Consider the following 23,836-nt stretch of genomic DNA (forward strand, 5'->3'; position numbering starts at 1 on the left):
ATTACATACCATGTCTTATTGAACGTAGGAATCGATCAAGAGTAATACTACATACAGTCGTGGAATGTGCAAGCGTCGTGCAATCGATTTGAAAAAGAATGATGTTTAATATTAAAAAATTAATTTTTTTATGTGAGTCTTGTATTTATTCAATTTTTTTTTTAAATAATTGTGCGATGCTTGCAAATTTACAACTGCAAGTATTATTTTTCATCGATCAATATGTTTGTTCCATTTTGAGTGTGCTGTTGGATTCGAGTTTCACATTAAACAGTGGTCATTGATTCGTTTCATTCTACTTGTGTGTCACTCTATCTACCTGTTAGAGGAATCGTTTTCTTGATTGAGATAATGATAAGTGGTAAGATTATATTGAAAGATCAAAAACATTTCTTTCGACCTACAATAAGATATAATATTTTCATAATTAATTTTCTTTTTAAATTTCAAAGGTCATGGAGAACAATCAGCCAAAAAAAAAAAAAAAATTCATATAGAGACTTGCCAGAATCTAAAAAAGAAGAGTTACGTTGAAAAAGAAGAGAAATATATATTCAACAAAAAGCATCAAAACGTAGTTCTTTTCAATTGGAGGATTCGGTTTCGTTTGAGAAATGACATTTTTCATTTTATGTTTTGTCATCCTTAATTACATAAATTTTGAACGGTATTCATTTTTAGATGATTGACACATGAAATCATTTAAATTGTGTCATATCCGTAAATGTGATAGGGGATGATAAGATTTAGAACAAAGAATAACATTGCTCGTTTGTATTGATCACTTCAATTTGTTTTTAGGAAACAAATGGTTGTGATTTACAGTAGAATTACAAGGTTTCGTTGGTCCCACTTTGGCAAAAGCTAAACTAGAAGAGCCACTGGGAATTATTTCTTTTAGTGACTGAGGTTTTTAAAGCAAGCAAGCTCAAAGGCTAGCTAGCGCTGTGATAAAGAGCTTGCATTTTCCGCACTCATTTATGGATCTTCATAGCATCAACGTATGACTTCCCATCGAGTTTCCGTGAGAAAAGACCCTTCAAGTAATCTGCAACTCTTATTCTTTTGAATATGCCGGTGACTCTGTATTGAAAAGGCTTGGTGCCGGACCAAAATCTCCTTCCAGCCTTGGGCTTAAAAATGTGGCTATCGACAGCCTCTCCTTGTCTGAGTTCACAGTCGCACGATGCTCGATGCTACGGTAGATACCATTCGTCACAATCTGCCAAAGCATTCATGCATGGGAATTGACCAACAACTGAAAACTAGAATCAAACACTTTATACATTGGGGGAGAGGAGTCGAAGGGTCTTGTGCCATCTGGTCACAAGTCATTGGCAAATAGTTGATTTGATACTTTAGAGTAAAATTTGAACAATTTATGATAGCCTCAAAGTCCAAAATGGTATATTACATTAAATAAAAAATATTAGATATAATTTTAAAGTGTGTAAGTACGTTTACTGATTTTGAAAAAAATTAAGCTAACCATTAAAAGAATGATTTTTTTATATCAGTCTCATTTCAACATTTAAAAAAAAAAAAAAAAAGGGAGCGTGAGCACGTAAATAGAATTTCTATTTTAATCATGCGAGCATGTGAGTGAAGAACAGTGATGAGACCTGAGTGGGAGGGGAAGGCGAGGGAACAAGTCGGGCTTCCTCAAATAGGCGGGAAGGGTGATAAGGCTGAACATGTCATTGTCACCCCAGTCCAGCTTTTGCTCCTCCGAAACAACAAAGCCTTGTCCAAGGACCAAAGCCCTCAAACTCTCCTTCTCATTCACCTTGCCAATACCTCTTTTTCTCTTCCATTTCCATATTAAATAGTTCTTGAATGTCAGATTTCACCTTCTGCAATAATGAACTGCTCACTCCATGATTTATTAACTGTAAAATAATTTCCAAATTAAAATTTCCTCATAAATAAATATTAAAAACAAAATTTTGTATGATTTGTTTTAAAACAAATAATTAAAACAAAACATATCCCTTCATTTTATGGGTGATTACTCAAATCGGCGTTGACACACTTATAAAATTAGAATAATGCTAAATATAGTTGTAAGATGGTGTATTCTATTTAGAGAAACAGTAAGAGTTATCATTAAAAAGTAAGATTTTTTATATGACTTATAGATTTATTTTTTTTAAATTAATTAAGGTTTCGTTTGGTTACATAGATGAAATGAGATGAAATGAGAAGAGAGTTGAAATTGGAATAAAATATTATTAAAATGTAAATTTTTAGTATAATTTTATTTTAAAATTTTAAAAATTAAATTATTTATTATATTTTATATTAAAATTTAAAAAAATTAAAATAAGTAGACGAAATGAGACGAGAACAAACCATGGCTGCTAGGGAGAAAATATTGTTCACGCATTCAGCCTCGGCCCTCGGGCCCTACCTAGAAGGAAAGGATAAATGGATAGAGGTCCCCGAGTCTCTCTCTATCGCTCCTAACTTTGACTTTGACTTTTGCTTTGATTATTCAGCTGCTTCAATCAATTTTACTGGTATTTATCTTTTTTCTTTAAAGAAATATTTTCCAGATCTTCTTTCACTATCTTTTCGAGATCATAAGTCCAACGCTTATCAATTAGTCCTTTTTTTTTTTTTTTTTTGTTGCAGTCTGTTTACAACCTATGTGTTTCTCGGACCATTCGATGAAATTTTGCATTGAACAATTCAATGATTAAGAAAGATGCTCTAAAACATATATGACTACGGTTTGATATCTTATTCATGCATATTGTTGGAATATACAAACTTAAATTGAAGCTTTGGAGTTGAAGTCAAGGAAAGCTAAACAGAAAAGATCAACAGACATTTCCAAATGACAGTAAAATTAAATCCAAATGAAAATGAGATAAATTAGTTAGAGTACCAAGTAAATTTCTTCTGTAAAGTCAAGTTAGTTAGCATAGGTGTCTATAAATAGAAATGATGTAAATGTATTATTCATTCAATTCTAGTTAATGACAGATTCAAATTGAATTTGCTTTCAATCTTTCTTTTACATTTCGAGTTCTCTGTTTTTTCATTCTTGAAGTTACAGAATTTTACATGGTATCATCGTCCATAAACATTCCGCTACCTTCTTGATTTTTTTTTACAATTCTTGTTTTCTTTCTTCTGCTTCGATGGCAGAATCCTCTAATAATTCTTCTGAAAATTCTTCTCCTCCTTTGGGGAATCCATCTGATGATTCCTCAAGTTACTACTACTTGCATCCATCTGATAATCCTGGAGCTCTTCTTGTATCTGAAATTTTTTTTTATGACAATTATGTGGCTTGGAGTCGGTCCATCACAATTGCTCTCACAGTCAAGAACAAAGTTGCCTTCATCGATGGGAGTTTGCCTCAATCTAGTTCTACTAATTCTCGACTTAAGATTGCTTGGTTGCGAGCCAACAATCTTGTGCTTTCTTGGCTAATGAATTCCATTGCAAAGGAGATTCGAGGTAGTCTTCTTTATTTCAATAGTGCTGCTGACATTTGGAATGAATTAAAGATTCGATACCTGCGTAGTGATGGTCCAAGAGTATTTTCCTTAGAAAAAACCTTAAGTTCTATTTCTTAGGGCTCAAATTCAGTCACTGAGTATTTTAGTGCTTTCAAAGCACTATGGGATGAATATATTAGTTATCGTCCCCTTCCAACTTGTAATTGTGGATTTTTGGAAAAGTGTACCTGTGCAGTGTTGAAGAACCTTGCTAATCAACAACAAGCTGACTATATCATGAAATTCTTGATTGGTCTGCATGATTCTTTTTCAGCAATTCGAAGCCAACTGTTGCTTCTTTCTCCATTACCATCAATGGGCAAAGTTTTCTCTTTATTGATACAAGAAGAGAGCCAATGTTCCTTAACTAATGCAGTGCATATCCCCCTTGATTCTCATGCTATGGCTGCTGCACAACCATCTACACAAACTTATTCAAATGCTGTTAAGTTCAGCAAAGTCAAAGGCAAATCAGATGTCATCTGTTCCCATTGTGGATTCTTTGGACATCTTGTAGATAAGTGTTTCCAGTTTATAGGTTATCCACCAGGATGGAAAGGGCCTCGAGGAAAGAGAATTAATTCTACACGATTGCCCAATGCAAACATTGCATCTTCTATGGAGCAAAACTTAAACAACCTAACTATGTTTTTTTTCTCTAGAGCAAATACAGAATTTGATCACTCTTGCAAATAGCCTATCTACTTCTTCTATCAATCTTAATCCTGTAGTTAACACTACCTCTACATCAGGTAATAACTCCATCCTTTGTTTAGCTAATGCCTCCCTAAATCACATCTCTTCTTGGATACTAGATACTGGAGCAACAGGTCACATGATCTATTCTCCTCATCTGTTCACATCCATAAAAATCCCAAACAAACCCTCTTCAGTCCATTTACCAAATTGTCATTCAGTTCCCATCAGTTTTACTAGTACTATTAAAGTCTCCCCTGATTTAATTTTACACAATGCTCTTTATGTTCCCTCTTTTCATGTCAATCTCATTTCTGCTTCTAGGTTGACTAAAGAAAATTCTGTTGCCTTGTTTTTCTTTCAATCTAAATGTGTATTGCAGGAGCTCAGCAAATGGAGGATGATTGGGCTTGCTGAAGTCAGAAATGGTCTATACCACCTCATCAATTTTTCTACTGCTACACAGAAGGAAATTCCTGATTCCAATAGCTCTTTCTTTTCTAACACATCTACCATTAGTCCTAACATGTGGCGTTCTCGGTTGGGACATTTATCTTCTGCCAAACTAAAACTCATTAGTTCTATTGATTCTTTTGTAAAAATATCTCACAAACATGTTTGTGAGATCTGTCCTCTAGCAAAACAAAAGAAACTGTCATTTCCTATATCACAAAGCAATTCCAATAAAACTTTTCAATTTGTACATTGTGACATTTGGGGTCTATTCTTCACTATCTCTCATTCTGGCTATAAATTCTTTCTTACCATTGTGGATGATCATACACGTTTTACTTGGCTCTTTCTTATGAAAGCAAAATTAGAAACTCGAGTTTTACTAGCCAACTTCATTGCATATGCTCAAACTCAGTTTGATACTCAAATACAAACATTTAGAACAGACAATGCGAAGAATTCAATATGCCTTCTTTTTATCAAGAAAATGGTATAATACATCAGCTATCTTGTGTAGAAACTCTTGAGCAAAATGGTAGAGTTAAAAGAAAGCATCAGTATTTGCTAAATGTTGCTAGAGCTCTCCTTTTTCAATCTAAACTGCCTTTAACATACTGGACTGAGTGTGTATTGACAGCAACACATCTCATAAATCGAACACCCTCATCTGTGCTAGATAATAACACACCATATGCTCTCTTTTTTCACAAATCTCCTGCATATAACTATCTTAAAGCCTTTGGTTGTTTGTGTTTTGCCAGCACAATCCATACCAGTCGAAGTAAATTTCATCCAAGAGCCTCAAAATGCTTGTTTCTTGGTTACCCACCAAATATCAAGGGATATAAAGTGCTTGATTTCCTTACTCTTAAAATCTTTGTTTCCAGAAATGTCATATTTCATGAGAATGTTTTTCCTTCTATTCCAAACTCTACTCACACACCTTTTGTCTTTCCTGATTTTTCTCCAATTCATGACTTCACAGTACCTATTACTCCACCAAATCCATATTCTGCAATTCCAGAACCTACTACTTCACAGAATCAATTTTCTAAAGTTCCAGAATCTATAACTTCACAAAATCCTTCTTCTGCCATTCCAACACCTGTTACTTCACATATTAATCCTGAAAATGTAAGCCTTCGAAGATCTGAAAGAATAAGGAATCCTCCTTCATATTTGCAACATTTTCATTGTGGTAATATGGCTCAATCTACTTCAACATCTCAAGAATCTTCCAGCTGCTGCATTCCTTCTTCTGGTAAGCCATACCCTCTTGCTCATTTCCTTTCAACACATAAATTGTCACCTAGACATGCAGCCTTTACTTCGCCTTTGTCATCTACTTTTGAGCCTAAGACATTCAAACAAGCCAATTCTTATCCACATTGGCAAGCAGCCATGTTAAATGAGATCAAAGCTCTTGAATTAAATAAAACATGGGAACTTGCAATATTACCTCGAAATAAGATTGCAATTGGATATAAGTGGGTATATCGTGTTAAATTCAAAGTTGATGGCACAATTGATAGATACAAGGCTAGATTAGTAGCAAAAGGCTACACCCAACAAGAAGGCCTTGATTATTTTGACACATTCTCACCTGTAGCTAAAATGACAACAGTGAAAACATTGTTATCCATTGCTGCCATTAAGAATTGGCATTTACATCAACTTGATGTAAACAATGCTTTTCTTCATGGAGATTTAAATGAAGAGGTGTATATGCAACTACCACCAGGGTATTCTTCACCAACTGATCCGAGAGTTTGCAAATTCAAAAAGAGCCTATATGGTCTAAAGCAGGCCTCAAGACAATGGTTTTCCAAATTGTCATCTTCTCTACTTCAATTTGGTTTTATTCAAGGGAAGTCTGATTCCTCTTTATTCATCAAGCATAATTCAAACAGTTTTATAGCACTCTTGATTTATGTTGATGATGTGATTCTTGCTTCTAATAATCTTGATGATATAGTCATTGTCAAAAGGTTCTTACATGACTCTTTCACTATCAAAGACTTGGGAGAACTAAAGTATTTTTTGGGGATAGAAGTGGCTCGATCAACCAAAGGCATGACTTTATGCCAACGTAAATATGCCTTAGATATTTTGCAAGATAGTGGTTTTTCAGGTTGTAAACCTGTGGCATTTCCTATGGAGTCTACACTAAAGCTGAATGCAAATGACTCATCTCCTCCTTTGACAGATCCTGCACAATACAGAAGATTAGTGGGCAGATTATTGTACCTCACTATAACTAGACCTGACCTATCCTACTCAATACAAGCACTAAGCCAGTTCATGGCTAATCCTAGTAGTAATCATCTTCAGCTGCTGAAAGGGTCCTCAGGTATATCAAAGCAACACCAAGCCAAGGTCTTTTTCTGTCTGCACATTCCCCTCTTCATCTGAAAGCCTACTCAGATAGTGATTGGGGTGGTTGTATTGACACCAGAAAGAGTATTACTGGCTTCACAGTGTTTCTTGGTGACTCTCTTATATCATGGAAATCAAAGAAACAGCCAACAGTTAGTTGATCCTCAGCTGAGTCTGAATATAGAGCTCTAGCCTCTACCACATGTGAACTACAATGGTTGATCTACTTGCTAGCTAACTTAAAAGTCCCTTATCCACAGGCTATTTTGCTTTATACAGACAGCAAACCAGCTTCTGATATTACATCAAACCTTGTCCAACATGAAAGAACAAAGCACATCCAACTAGACTGCCATTTGGTCCGAGAAAAATTGAAAGAAGGTTTGATCAAGATCATTCACATTCCATCCAAAGATCAACTGGCAGACATTCTAACTAAATCACTTGGTTCCCTCAGTTTCCATCATCTGATCCGCAAGATGGGAATGATCAATACACATTCCCATCTTTAGGGGGGGGTGTTGGAATATACAAACTCAAATTGAAGTTTTGGAGTTGAAGTCAAGGGAAGCTAAACGTAAACGATCAACAGACATTTCCAAATGACAGTGAAATTAAATCCCATTGAAAATGAGATAAATTAGTTAGGGTGCCATGTAAATTTCTTCTGTAAAGTCAAGTTAGTTAGCATAGGTGTCTATAAATAGAAATGATGTAAATGTATTATTCATTCAATTCTAGTTAATGACAGATTCACATTGAATTTGCTTTCAATCTTTCTTTTACATTTCAAGTTCTCTGTTTTCTCATTCTTGAAGTTACAGAATTTTAAATTTTACACATATGATAATCTCATTCTTGTGTTTTGGATTCATTTTTTTTTCAATCTTTTCAAACTTTGAACCCTTGATCAGTCAATATCGGGTTTGATATCTTATTCAAGGCTTAATGGTTGAAAATAGTTACAAATCATCAGATGTTATAATTCTACAACTCTGTGTGTGTGTGTGTGAGAGAGAGATAGAGAGAAAGAGAGAGAGAGAGCTGACCTGGAAGAAACCCCATTCTTTGCTTGCGAAATGCAATTTCTGCAACTTAGAGTCCATAAAGTCTGGGGAAAATAGGAGTTGCATGTCGATGACTGGGAGTTGTGGAAAAGATGTGGAGTTGGACATGAAGGGAGGGTCTTGATCGGGCCGTAGATAGCGCAGTGGCACTGCATTTGGCATGTCCTTTGCTAGCTCCTGAACACAGGGAACTGGGAGAGAGCTCCCTAACCTTGTCTTTTCAGCTTCCAAAGCTAGCTCTGAGATGGGAAGTCCAAAGGCAATTACAGAGCTTGAATTATACCTATTACAAAATGGCCATGGGGACCAGTACTGTATTGCTGTCGAAACTTGTTTTATGCTTTGAATATGTGTGTGCTTGTATGCTCTATCTGTATTAGGAATATCAAGTCATCCATTTCAGCTGCAAAAGACAAGTCAGCACCTCCAAGACAACTCAGCAAATAATACAGAATTGACCCTCTTGTAAAGCACTATTACATCATTGAAAACACAATAGCATTTCATCATATTATTGTTATTCTGTTTATTAACATGGTATCTAGAGCTCTGTAAGGACTCACGTCCAAACCTACCCATGGCCGAATCACAAAACTCCCCTAAATTCTCCCTCCCATTTTATCACTATCAAATTAAACCATGACAATTATTTATTTTGGAAGGCACAAATAACGCCTTACCTGAACAGTCATAATGTTTATGGATATTTTGATGGGTCCATTGTTGCACCGAAGCTGATTGATGAAAATCCCACATACCCATCTTCTCCATATTAGATTTGGAAACAGCAGGATCAAGTCATTATGACCATCCTAATTTCTTCCCTTGCCAATAATATCATTTCTCTCGATCATGTTGTGAATGCATCCACTTCACGGGAAATCTGGATGATTTTGGAAGGTCTTTTTGCTTCCAAATCTCAGGCTCGCGTAATGCAGCTTCAATATTAAATCACTACCCTTAAGAAAGGTTCGGATTCGGTTGTTGATTACTATCAGAAGGCCAAACTCATCCGAGATACCCTAGCGGCGGCTGATAAAATCTTATCCTCTTATGATTTTATTGCATATTTGTTGGCTGGTTTGGGAACCGATTTTGATTCGATTGTGACCTCCATTACCACACGCGTGGATCCTCTTACCCCTTCCCAAGTATACATCCATCTCCTCACCCATGAACCCGTATCCTTCACCAACAAACAACCCTTACTGCTTCACCAGAGTTTTCGGCTAACTCTACCACCACAAATAACACCAATACCAGTACCAGAGGCAAGGGTCAATCTCGAGGCAGAGGAGGTTACAGGGGTCGTGGACGAGGTCACAATGGAGGTCGGTTGAGCCCTTCCCATTTTTTCCAAAATCGTTATCCCTGTCAAGTTTGTCACCGACATGCTCTTCAATGTTACTATCGGTTTGATCATGGGTATCAGTCAACACCTCCTCCTTCATTAGTTGCTCATTTCATCTCTGCCCCTCTTTCTCATGATACTGCATCTTCTGTTGATAACAACTGGTATCTTGATTCCGCAGCGTCTCATCATTTTACTCATAATCTTTCTAACCTATTTATCAATCCTTCTGAGTATAAGGACGAGGAGCAGGTATGGCTTGGTGATGCAACTCTCTTCCTATCCACCATGTTGGCTGCTTTGTCATCCCCTCATCTTTTGGAAATCTCTTACTCCCTCAACTTTATCATGTTCCGTCGATTTCAAAGAATTTAATTTCTGTTAAAAAAATTTGTGAAGATAATTATGTATTTTTTGAATTTCATTCATCTTGTTTCTATGTGAAGGACTCCCGTACCAAGAAAACCCTTTTGCAAGGCCCTACTAGTCACAGCATGTATGTTTTTCCTCCAGTCTCATCTCCATATGAAGCTCACACTGGTTCCAGAGTCACCCCCTTTCAATGGCGCGCTCGTTTGGGTCATCCTATCCTTCCATGCAATTAGTTCAAAGAATAATCTCACAGTTATCTCTCCCTGTGAAGTCCTCTCCAAACACTGGGTTATGTTCTTCATGCTATAAGGCCAAACTCCATCAACTACAGTATACATCTTCTCAATCTTGGACCGCTGCTCCACTCCAACTCTTGTTTGCTGACGTATGGGATCCTGCCCCCACTGTGTCTAGGGGTGGTTTTAGATATTAGCTTTCCTTTGTTGACGACTATAGTCGATTTACGTGGATTTTTCCATTAAAATGTAAATCTGATATAGATAATGTCTTTTTATCTTTCAAATGTCATGTTGAAAATTTACTTAATACAAAAATATGTGCCTTACAATCTGATTGGAGTGGCGAGTTTCGCTCTCTTAACATTGTGTTACAATCTTTTGGTATTGCTCATCACTTGTTTTGTCCTTATGCTCACTCTCAAAATGGCCCAGTTGAAAGGAAACACCGACATATTGTAGAAACTGGTCTTGCCCTTCTTGCACATTCCCTCTCTCCTAAAAAATATTGGTCCGATGCTTTCATTACTGTTGCCTACTTAATTAATCGGTTGCCAACATTTGTGTTAAATCATAAGTCTCCATTTGAAAAATTATGGAACAAACAATCAGATTACAGTTTCTTGAAAACATTTGGATGCCTCTGCTGGCCTAATCTCAAACCTTATAATAGACACAAAATGAATTGTCGATCCCTTCCTTGCGTTTTTCTTGGGTACAACCCAAATCATCATGGCTACTTATGTTATCACATCTCTACCTCCAGAATGTATGTGTCACGAGATGTTCTTTTTGATGAATGTGTCTTTCCGTTTAAACAGTCTCCATTAATTCCATCTCCTTCTTCACATACCACTCTGCCCAACTCCTCATTTTATTTTCAGCCCGTTACCTCAACATTACCCAATCCCACCACCCCTCCTCCACCTAACAGCGCTGGCCCTATTACATCATCTATTAGGCCTACTTCTTCTTCACACAACATGCCTACTACTTCCACACCTGCCTGACCCATGTCATCACATATTACACATCCCGCTTCTCCCTCTCCTTCTTTTTCTCATTCTAACCCCATTTCCTCTTCCAGCCCAACATCATCTATCTCTAGGGCACCGTCTTCCTCATCGTCTCCATTCTCTTCGCGCTCTCCTGAATCTTCATCAACGTCTCCATCCCCACTTTCCCTTATCCATTCTATGCAAACAAGGTCAAAATCCAATCTTCACTTTCCAGAAATTTGAACTGACGACACCGTTGCTTGGCCGAAACCTCAGGCCCATGTCACCTCCACTGTGACTCCGAATGAACCTTCCTTTGTTACTGAAGCTTCAAAATACTTTGAATGGAGACAAGCAATGCAACTAGAGTTTGATGCCCTTCTATCCAACAATACCTGGACTCTTGTCCCTCTAACCTCTTCTCAGAATCTTGTGTGATGCCGATGGATCTTCAAAATGAAAAATCTATCTGATGGCTCTATCGAAAGGAGAAAAGCACGTCTTGTAGCCAAGGGCTACATCCAACTAGAGGGCTTGGACTACTATGAGACCTTCAGTCCTGTTGTCAAACCGACAATCATCAGGTTGGTTCTTTCCATTGCACTCTCTGCTAGCTGGCCGGTTCACCAATTAGATGTACAAAATGCTTTTTTACATGGCACGTTGGATGAAATTGTTTTTGTCACAACCAAGGGGTTTTGCACACCCTCAATTTCCCACATATGTCTACAAGCTCAATCGAGCATTTTATGGCCTTAAACAGGTCCCTCGTGTGTGGTATGCATGCCTGAGTCATAAATTGGTTGAGTTGGGATTTGTCATTTCCAAATTTGATACTTCATTGTTCATATACCAGCATCAATCTGTTGTTCTTTATTTTTTAGTCTATGTGGATGATGTAATCCTCACTGGTTTGGATATCTCAGCTCTTACTCAGCTTGTTCAATTGCTCAATGCTGAGTTTCCTTTAAAAGATCTTGGTAATCTTCACTGCTTCTTGGGAATTGAGTGTTGCAGAAATCCAAATGGGATGGTTCTATCCCAAAGAAAATATATTCTTGATTTATTGAACAAGACCAATATGGCTAATTGCAAACTTGTTGGGAACCCTATGTCTCCTTCCACTAAACTCTCTGCCTTTGACTTAACATCGATGGAGGATCCTTCTCTGTACAGGAGTGTGGTCAGTAGCTTACAGTATCTTCTCTTCACCAGACTTGATTTAGCTTTCTCAGTAAATCGGGTCTGTCAATTTATGCATGCCCCGTGTCTTTCTCATTGGCAATCTGTGAAGTGGATTTTAAGATATTGGAAACAGACACTGGATTATGGCTTGGTCCTCACCCCTTCTTGGTCTCATATTTTGGATGCCTTCTCGGATGTCGACTGGGCAGGCTGCCCAGACGACAGGAAATCTACCGATGGATATTGTTTATTCTACGGCAACAATCTAATATGCTGGAGTTCAAAAAAACAATAAACTATTGCTAGGTCCAGCATTGAGGCTGAATACAAGGCCTTAGCCCATGCCCCTTGTAAACTTATTTGGGTGCAATCTCTATTGTCTGAATTGGGTGTCTTCTTTTCAAAGTCTCCCATTCTTTATTGTGATAATTTGGGAGCAACTTAGTTATTTGTGAATCCTATGATGCATTTCCGGACAAAACATGTGGATCTTGATTACCATTTTGTCCGAGATCGTGTTCATAACAAGACTCTCCAAGTTTCTTTTTTTTCAAGCAAGGATCAAATATCAGATATTTTTATAAAGCCCTATCCATTACTAGATTCTGCACACGTAGATCGAGCTTCACAGTCATGCCAGGGCTGCTTGGCTCACAGGGGGATATTAGAAATATCAAGTCATCCATTTCAGCTGCAAAAGACAAGCCAGCACCTCCAGGACAACTTAACAAATAATACAGAATAGTCTAGAATATGTAGACGTGTCCATTCTGTTATTGTTAATATTCCTTGACATTTTGTGTATAAATAGATCCTCTTGTAAAGCACTATTTCATCAATGAAAACACAATAGCATTTCATCATTTTATTGTTATTTTGCTTATTAACAATCTACCATATTCTATTATTTTCTGCTTAAGACTTACTTTTTTTTTTTTTTTGGGTTTTTGGATTCTACCTAGTGCGAGTAACATGTTTGTCATAGTTAGAAGGTCCAATACTATATCATTGTATTTCAATCAATGCTATAATTTAACGTAGAATCTTGCCATAACTTGTTGGCCTCACTTAGGGTTGTTCATCCGGGTTTTGACCTGGGAACCCGGGTATACCCAAACGGGAACCTGGGTTTCAAAGCCGGACCAAAACCAGGACCAGGTTGGTCCGGGTCAGACCCAAGTGGATCCGGGTTTTTGAAACCCAAAAATCTGGGTTCCGAGTTGTACTCGGATTTATTTATTATTATTTTTTGTAAAGTTAAAGCCTTTATTTTATTTTATTTTTTTCTAAAAAGTCAAGTTCATGAAATTCATAATATTTGTATTCTAAAAGCTCAATTCGCAAAACACAAAAAAATTCAAACCATAATTATTTTTTATACCAAAGCCTTTATTTTTAATTTTTTTTTTAAAGAAGTCAAGTTGGAACGCATAATGTGTTCTAAATACTAAATGCATAAATTCATTCATGCATGCATCACAATGCAATCCATTACATATTATGTAACACCCTGGTTCCGCACGGGTCGGAGAGTTACTTCTTATCACTTAAACTCACATTTCAAGAAATTTCGATTCAACCTAATTTCTTCAATAGAACAAATTTTCCAAAATGCCAAGTCATCATAACACAATAAAATTTCTTAATAAAAATCGACAATACTCATAAAAACTTTCTATGCTTAATCCATTGTATTTAAATCATCTCACCCAATGCCTCATAATCTTGATACTCAGTTGAACCATCAAAATATCTGAAAAATATTGTGGAGATAAGGGATGAGTTATCAACAACTTAGTAAGCAAATAACTTATACTAGCATGTAAACATGAGCATTTATAAATTTCGGTATGCAGAACAAAAAATTTACTTTCAGAAAGCAAAAACAACATATTTCCTTTCAGAATGCATAAAAAAAAACTTGTTATAAAACATCAAAATGAAACTTTCAGAAAAAATTTCTTATTCAAAAATCCTTTGGCATATCATAAGCTGAGACATCATCTTCATATCATATCGAAGCATTGCATTGGAAAAAAAAATCATGTTTAACCATCGTGGTAGGGTTATAAACCACCATTATACCTGTGGCTGAGCTGTATACCGTGTTTTACCCCCGTGGTAGGGTTATAAACCACCATTATACCTGTGGCAGAGTCTTAACAGAAACAAAACAGAATATCATTGGAGTCAGATCATATTCAGATACAGAATTAGAAATTGATGTCAAGGTTTTTCAGATGCCACATCATATCAAAACAAAATATTAAATAGTTTCAGATCATTTCACATGTTTGAAATAAACAGAATCAAAACATCTTCATTTATTCATAGCAAAACTTTTAGATCTCATGCATTAGAACATCTCTATTTCGTGGAGACAAAACTTTCAAAAAGAAAGACTCATATTCGCTCTTTTTCAGATTAGAAATAGAATGTACAAAAATTAGCTTATGTCTACCCCAGTCATGACAAAAATACTCGTCTCTTTCTTACGAATCTCATGAGTAATGTAGGGCAAATAATTGAGGTTATTTTCACATTTCTTTTCAAAAACAAATATATCATGCACATTTTCATAAATCAACTCTAGTTCATTTTTTTTTTATGCAAAGTCTAGTATAGGAATCCTGCTTCCCTGAACTTCTTAGCTTATTAGAATTTCTCCACAGCGGTACTGAGCAAAAAATCAATCGTCATCTATAAAATTTGTCATGAAAACTCCCATAAATTTCAATCGAACACTTACTTCTATTCTTAAACTAGAAATACTAAATAACCTATTTTTCTATAAATCTAAATTCCTCAAAACCCTAAAATATCATCAAATCTCAAATACATAATTTTCACTCAATTTCTCCTGGACAAGACAAACTCTAAATTCTGTAGACCTTAAGACCAACAGTAATTTAAAAACTTGAACTATTTTCTGTCAAACCACTTTTTAGACTAATTTAAAAAATGAGTCGGAGTACGCTTAAAAAATCCAATAATTTTCTACAAAAAGACTGGCTCAACGTAAAAAAAAAAAGGACAACCCATTGAAATATAACTTTTTAAAAGAAAAACCCTGATGCTTTGAATTAAAAATCAGAGGGTAAAAGTTGTACTTTTGTCAGAAAGTTTTTGTTAAATCTACGGCAAAACAACTCCTTCCCATTTTGAAACAATATCGAACTGCAAGGAGTGGTAAGACTAAGGCTTACTGAGGGGGAAGGACTAGGCACGATGGAGCTGGGTCTGGCCGGCGGTTGAGGGTGGTTAGTGCAGCAGCTCGTCGCTGAGGGAGAGAGAAAGTGATAAGAGAGAGACCAAGTGATGAGAGGAAGAGAGTCCGAAAGTGGTGAGAGAGATCGGAGAGGAGACTGTGGGCACGATGTGACCTTACCGAGTGAGAGCGACGGCTTGGGGTGGCGCGAGGTACCAGGCGGCACTTTCTGTGCCATGTGGTGGCGACGAGGTGGGGCTTAGCGATGTGGCTCACGGTGGGAAACAATTCCCCTATTTCGGTGGTATAAAAAAGATGTGGCTTTCGTGGGTTCACTATTGGGTCATGGTGGTGGCCTATGGTAGCGTTGTGGAGGAGGATGCAGCGGGTTGACCTCCTTGGGAAGTTGCAGTTTCCATGTGATGCTTGAGTAAAACCGTGAGGGTGCAGGCTGGTTGCGTGGTGAATGGTGGGGCTTTGGGTTCGATGATGGTCGCTAAACGTGGAGGAGCAAGGTGGTTCTCGTGGCTGGCTGTTGGGGAGCGTAGATGAGGGGGACGGTCGCTCAGGTTGGCTTTTGGCCATGTGTGGGTGCTGCGCGCCGTTGCTGATGGTTGAGGTTTCACATGGAGATAGAGGTTGGGCAGTGGGCTATCACATGACCGTGGTCTTGAGTGGATGAAAATCGGGCTGCGGTGGATGTTTTTGGGTCACGGCAAGGGAGTGCAACATGATTTGGGGGGGGGGAAGGGGTTGTGTTGTGGCTGGCGGCAGCAACACTTCTAGGCAGTTTCTCCATGCAGTAAAGGAATACAAGCATGAATATATAGGTGATTGAAAACAAAGAAAAACCTAGCGACGAGGGAAAGAGAGACGTATGTGCATGCGACTATGGGAGTGGAAATCGTGCGTGGTGGGGGTTAAAAAAAATTGACGTTGGTTCTCGGGTTGGGTTTTGAGGTGATCGAGTAGGGCCCATTTCCAGTATTTGGGCATGTCTTGGTTAATGTGAAAATAATAAATAGATTTTTCCTGAGTTTTAGGTCTCCAAGCAAGCTCTAAAATACTCTTACTATTCCCACAAATTTGTCAGCCCAATAAAAAGATTCCACCTAATCCAAAAATATTTAAAACTTTTCACTTAATAAGCAAGCCCAATAAATATTCGATACCCATCAAAAATAAAAAATTGGGCCTGGGTGTTACATATTACATTATTTGTTATTTATACATTACATTACAATATACAAAATTACAATATATGAATTGCAAAATCAATAACATGTCCATCAATGATTTAATCTTCACACCAAATAACAACTTCAAGTAATTGGACTGAGAGATCTTGCAAAACACACAAAGTTTTGAACAATGATTATATACAAGGATTAAGAAAAATCCCACTTAATAAATTAAAGATTAAGATGAGAATAGATTCTTATTTTTTTTCCAAATGCACCCACACTAACAAATATTTTTTAGAGTTTTCATTCAAATAGATATCCCTAGACAGCCAATTCTCTTAGCAAAATTAATAAACATGAACATAAAATAGAGTAGTACTCAACTATAAAAAAGCTATACATTCTCTCTGTCCTCACTCGCTTAACAATATGAATATCAAAATGCTTAATTCAGTAGTACTTCTGCTAGTATGTACTCAACTTTGTTTCATTGAAGCATGCAACAAAACCTGATTGAAGCACATCCTCTTTGTTTCATTGAAGCAAGCAATTTCAAACTTTTTTTTCAAGTATTTTTATACAAACTATAGTTCAAATAGTTGGAGTAGTACCATGACCCTGAAGAAATTGTTGCTGATCCCTAAAGTTGGCCTTAAAGTGGAGAAATCACCACCACATGTCATAAAGAATATGACCAATCATAGGTGAACAGATCATGCTCCCCCAGAAAAGAAAATAAAAAATCTTGCCCAACTTTCTAGTTTTTTATATTTCAGAAAACATATATGACCTACTAACTATCTTAATTAACCTTATAACAACATGGTGCATGGTGACCTGGTATATATTAAGCACTAACCACTTATAGTGCATGCCAAGATAAAACCGAAAGGCCATGCAAATCTCATCAACATTAATGTATATATAGTTTCCCTAGCAAAGATGATGACTACTCCAATTCATAAACTTAAAAAGCTTTAGATATTTAACAAGAAAATAAATGCATGAGGTTGAAACTTGTAATAGATATTTACAATTAAATATAGAAACGTGATTAAAGGACTAGCTACTTCACCAAAGATAATAAATCAGCTTGATGGAAACATGAAGTTTTAAAAAATGTAAGCTAATGCAGATCTTCCCACCTAAACGGAACTACCAGGTCAATGAACTAGAACATAGAAATGGGAATGGACCACAAGTGGGAGGCTACAACTTCTAAAGTCTGAAACTAGATTGAACCTGGCTTAACTCTCTAAAGTCTTTGCTTTTCCTAAAAATAATTTGGAACCCAAAGGCCCCAATTCTTTTTCGAAACTCCACCTAGAAACACAACTAACTTTTTAAAAATAATCTAGAAAAATCAAAGATACAACACCCTAAAAACCATTTCTTCCAAATCATAACAAATCTTCATTATATATATATATATATGTTTTTGGATATAACAGATCTAAACAAATCTAAACAGATATAAACAAATCTTCCAAATAATAATAACCCACAACCCTAGCATTTTGCAGTTAAACAGATCTAAACATATACTCCTCAAACATTCAAACAGATCTAACCCATAAAAATACTCCTCAAATATTCAAGCATTTAAAAAAAAAACCCAAAATCAACAAAGAGAGAACAAAACAGAGGGAAGAAAGAAAACATACTCAAACGGAAATACGTTCTAATATCTTGGATCTGAAGCTCAAGCACTTCCACCGTTCGACATCGCAGACAGTAGAGAGAGATAGAGTAGATGAGAGAGTGATTTCGGGAGGGGCTAGTGTATCGCAGATGCAGAGCAGAGAGAGAGAGAGAGAAAGCAGATGAGAGAGAGAGAGAGAGAGAGAGATTTCGGGAGGGGCTAGGGCATCGCAGAAGCAGAAGCAGAGCAAAGTGAGAGAAAGCATATGAGAGAAAGGAATCGGGGGGAGGGAGGCGTAGGGCATATCGACTCTGCAGAGCACAGAGAGAGAGAGAGAGAGAGAGAGATATGAGAGTTGAGACTTGAGAGTGTGATTCGAGGGGGTGGGGGGGGGGGCTAGGGCATCTCGGGGTAAGGTTGTAACAATGCCTTTTATATCTAAACTTGGGTACTGGGTTTGAAACTGGTACCAGGTGTCAAAAATCGCATTCGGGCCGGATAGGCCAAGGCTTTAAAAAGCGGGTACCGGCCCAGGGTTATTCCAGGCCGGAACCCATAACTAGAACCCGATTATCCGGGTTCTAGACTAAGCTGAGAAAAAACCCAGTCCGGATGAACAATCGTAGCCTCACTCATCGATCTACAATGAGGTCTTGTCTGATGCCTCCGAGGAGGTATTTTTATTGCCTTTGTGGCAGGCTTTTTTGGCTATTTGGCGTAGGTTGCCTTCTTTCCTCCTTGATAATCGCAAAGATGTCTTGTAGAGATCCGCCTCACTCGGTATTCTCGAGCAAGTGCTAACTTTCTTCCTGCTCAATTTTTCTAAGCAAGAAATTGGCCTTACTTGTTGATCTCAAGCCTTTTCTCCTCGATAATTATGAAGAGGTCTTGTAGAGATTGGCCTTGCTCGGTAATCTCAAACAAGTGTTTATTATTTTTTTCCTGCTTCGTAATTGCGAGCTAGAAACTAGCCTTGCTCTGTTATCTTGAGCAAGGACTTATTTCCTTCCTGCGTGGTAATCACGAGCTAGAAATTGGCCATGTTCGGTGATCCCAAGCAATGATTTATTTTCTCTTTTCTCGGTGATCGCAAGTAGCATCTTTTAGAAATTTCCCTTGTTTGGTAATTGAGAGTAAGGGCTTAGTTTATTTCCTCCTCAGTAATCACGAATAGGCTTGAAGAGACCAGCCTCACTTGAGCAAGGTCTGATTTCCCTTTTTCTCGGTAACCCCGAGTAAGAACATACTTTCTACTTGCTCGGTGATCCTTTGCTAGAGATCGACCTAGCTTGGTGATTCCGAGCAAGGGTTGATTTCACTTTCTTCCTGATTGGGGATCTCAAGCAGGGTCTTATGGAGATACGTCTTGCTTGGTAATCTTGAGCACAAGTTTATTTTCATCCTGCATATTTTCGAGAGACCATGATCAGTGATTCGAGCAAGGTTGAGACTGTTTATCGCAGCCTTCTTGATTTGCTCAGTACTAGTGAGCACATTTGCGAGTGAACTCGGTCGATGCCTAAATGGTTGGTCACAAAGATTTAGGAGGGTTGCCTAGCTATTAAGTGTTGAATAATAAACTTAACTTAGTAAATAGAGTTGTCTTTTGGTAGATTCATGAACTAGAGTGAAGGTTCATCTTGAAAGAACTAATTCATGTATTTGGGGATTCATGTATTTGGGGCATTCATGTACTTGGGTGTTCGTGTACTAGGGAAGTTCATGTATTAGAGTAAATGCTAGATGAATCTACAAGCCTATAAATACCCATGTATGAATTGGCACAAAGCAAGCTACTTGAGAATTAATTCAATTAGAGAGATTTTAGAAATAGTCTCTCATCTCTTCCCTCTAGAATAGAATATTTGTTTTTCTCCTCCAACAAACTGGTATCAGGGCTTCAATTTTCTAGATCCTGAAGATGGCCAACTCGTCGTTTCTGTTTCAATTTCCACATTTGACGAAGGAGAATTATGAGAATTGGTGCATTCGAATGAAGGCTTTGCTTGGATCTCAAGATGCTTGGGAGATTGTAGAGAAAGGCTATGAGGAGCCTAGAGATGAAGCTTCGTTGAGTCTTAATCAAAACGAGGCTCTACAAAGGTTACGGAAGAAGGATGAACAAGCTCTCATGCTCATCCATCAATATTTGGATGAAACAATGTTCGAGAGAGTGGCCAATGCCACTACTTCCAAGCAAGCATGGGAGATCTTACAAAACTGTTAATAAAGTGAAAAAGGTGCGGCTCCAAATGCTACGAGGTGAGTTCGAAGTCCTTCGTATGCAAGAATTGTTCAAATGAGGAGATATGGAGAAAAGCTGGAGGATGTCCGGGTGGTTGAGAAGATTCTTCGCTCATTTCATTCAAAGTTTGATTATATTGTGGTGGCTGTTGAAGAGTCGAAAGACTTGGAGATGATGACGATTGATCAACTCATGGGATCTCTCCAAGCCCATGAATAGAGACTCAAGAAGAAGAAGGAAGAACCTATTGAGCAGGTTCTCGCCACAAAGCTCTCTGTAAAAGAGAATGAATGAGTCATAATAAAAGTCAATGAGGAAGAGGACAATGAAGAGGAAGAGGATGAGGACGAGGAAGAGGCGGAAAAAACAATCAAAATGGCAACCATGAAGAGAGAGGTCAATCCTCAAGAGGTCATGCAAGAGGAAATTACTCAAGACAGAATGGTCGACAATATGACAAGTCCAAAATCAAATGCTACAATTGTCAGAAGTATGGCTACTATGCTTCGGAGTGCTGGAGTTCTCCTAGCAAGCTGAAGAGAAGGCGAATCACATTGAAAATGAGGAAGCGGAGCCCACTTTGCTACTAGCCTACAAAGGAGAAGAAACTAGCAAATCAAATTTGTGGTATATTAATAATGCTTCAAGGAATCATATGTGCGAAGACAAAAACAAGTTCGTGGAGTTTGACGAATCAGTGAGCTGGAATGTGACTTTTGAAGATTTATCAAAAGTTTCCATCAAAGGGAGAGGTACGATTCTAATTTGGTTAAAAATGGGAGCCATCAATTTATGTCAAATGTTTATTATGGTCCAAGTATGAATATCAACATTTTGAGTTTGGGGTAACTCTTGGAAAAAGACTATGAGATTGAAATGAAAAATTGTCGTATTTTTCTAAGAGATGAGAAGAAGAATTTGATTGCTAAAGTGTCCATGACAAGCAACAAGATGTTTTTGCTTGATATTCAAATTGATGTGGCTAAGTGCCTCAAAGCTTGTGTGAAAGATACATCTTGGCTTTGGCATTTGAGGCTTGGGCATGTGAATTTTAGTGGATTGAAATTGTTTGCTCAAAAGGAGATGGTGAAAGGTTTGCCACCTATTGATCAATCCAATCAACTTTGCGAAGGGTGTCTTGTTGGCAAACAATTCCGGAAGAGCTTTCCAAAAGAATCATTTACAAGAGCAAGTGAGCTGCTCCAACTTGTTCACACCGATGTTTGTGGACCAATCAAGCCTTCTTCATTTGGTAAAAATCGATACTTCCTCCTCTTTATTGATGACTTTAGTAGAAAAACATGGGTATATTTTTTGAAAGAAAAATTTGAAGTGTTTGGTGCTTTTAAAAAATTCAAAGCACTTGTTGAAAAACAAAGTGACTATGAGATTAAGTCTTTGAGATCAGATAGAGGGGATGAGTTTACATCTAATGAATTTAATGAGTTTTGTGAAGCACATGAGATTCATCGGGCTTTGATGGTTCCGAGATCACCTCAACAAAACGATGCGGTTGAAAGAAAGAACAGAACGATTCTCAATATGGCTCGAAGCATGTTGAAAACGAAGATGATACCTAAAGAGTTTTGGGCAGAAGTGGTTGATTGTGTTGTTTACTTATCAAATTGTTGTCCTACAAGAAGTGTAGAGAACTCAATTCTCCAAGAAGCATGGAGTGGAAGAAAGCCAAGTGTTTTCCATCTGGGAGTTTTCGAAAGTATTGGCTATGTGTATGTGCCTGATCAATAAAGATCCAACCTTGATGATAAAAGCAAGAAGCACATCTTCATCGGCTATGATCAAAGGTCCAAAAGCTACAAGCTTTATAATCTAAGCACTACGAAGATGATGGTTAGTAGAGATGTGAAATTTGACAAAGAAGGTTAGTGGGATTGGAGTAATCAAGAAAATGAAAGATATGATTTCTTTCCCTTCCTTGAAGATGAAGATCAAGGAAATGATGTACAAGAACTCATGACACCTCCTCAATCACCAACAATTCCTAGTACTCCTTCATCATCTTCTTATGAAGGAAGTTCTAGTGAAAGGCAATCCCGAATAAGAAGTCTCTAAGATCTTTATGAGGTAACATAAAATTTAAGTGATGATCTAACTCTTTTTTATCCCTTTGCCGATTGTGAACCAATAGGTTTTGAAGAAGCGGTACAAGAGAAAAGGTGGGGAATTTCCATAGATGAGGAGATCAAATCAATCAAGAAGAAAGATACTTGGGAATTGGCGACTTTACCATAGGGATGAAAACCCACTGGTGTGAAATTGATTTTCAAATTAAAGAAGAATGCAAAGGGAGAAGTAGAAAGATTCAAGGAATGACTAGTGGCCAAGGGATATAGCCAACATCTCAGTATTGATTATGGAGAAGTCTTTGCTCCCGTTGTACGATTAGAGATGATCTGAATGATTATTTCTCTTGCAACTCAAAAGAAGTGGATGATTTATCATATGGATGTCAAATCAACTTTTTTGAATGGAATCCTTGAGGAAGAAGTTTATGTAGAGCAACCTATGGGTTATGTGGTCAAAGAGTAAGAAGATAAAGTGCTGAAGTTAAAGAAAGCCTTGTACGGCTTAAAACAAGCTCCAAGGGCATGAAATAGTCGAATTGACAAATATTCTCAAGAGAAAGGGTTCACCAAGTGCCCGCATGAATATGCTCTCTATGCTAAGGTGCGTGAAAATAGAGATATTTTGCTTGTTTGCATATATGTTGATGATTTAATTTTTACTAGAAGCAATTCAAGCAAGTTTGGAGAATTCAAGAAAGCTATGATGAGAGAATTTGAAATGACTGATTTTGGTCTCATGTATTATTATCTTGCCATTGAGATCAAACAAATGAATGATGTAATTTTTATCTCTCAAGAAGGTTTGCAAGGGAAATTCTGAAAAGATTCAAGATGGAAGATTTTCAATCCTTGAGCACCCCAGTTGAATGTGGAGTGAAATTGTCCAAGCATGAAGACGAAGAGAAGGTAGACCCCACAATATTCAAGAGTCTTGTTGGAAGTTTGAGATACTTGACTTGCATAAGACCTGATATACTTTATGGAGTTGGACATGTTAGCCGATATATGGAGTCACCAAGCATAATGCATTTTAAAGCGGCTAAGAGGATTCTACGTTATCTAAAAGGTACTATTGATTACGGACTTCTTTATTCATTTATGAATAAATTTAAGCTTGTAGGGTATAGTGATAGTGATTGGACCAGAGTCTTGGATGACTGGAAGAGCACTACTGGTTTTATGTTTAATTTGGGAAATACAAAATTTACTTGGAGTTCTAAGAAGCAA

At 37.4% G+C, this 23,836-nt stretch overlaps 1 pseudogene; it reads right to left on the reverse strand.

The window, feature by feature from the left end:
* Positions 1-1,057: 1,057 nt before the first annotated feature.
* LOC109015802 lies at positions 1,058-9,552 on the reverse strand (annotated as a pseudogene).
* Positions 9,553-23,836: the final 14,284 nt, after the last annotated feature.

The sequence above is a fragment of the Juglans regia genome, chromosome 3 (genome assembly GCF_001411555.2).
Source record: "Juglans regia cultivar Chandler chromosome 3, Walnut 2.0, whole genome shotgun sequence".
In the NCBI taxonomy this organism is placed as follows: Eukaryota; Viridiplantae; Streptophyta; class Magnoliopsida; order Fagales; family Juglandaceae; genus Juglans; species Juglans regia.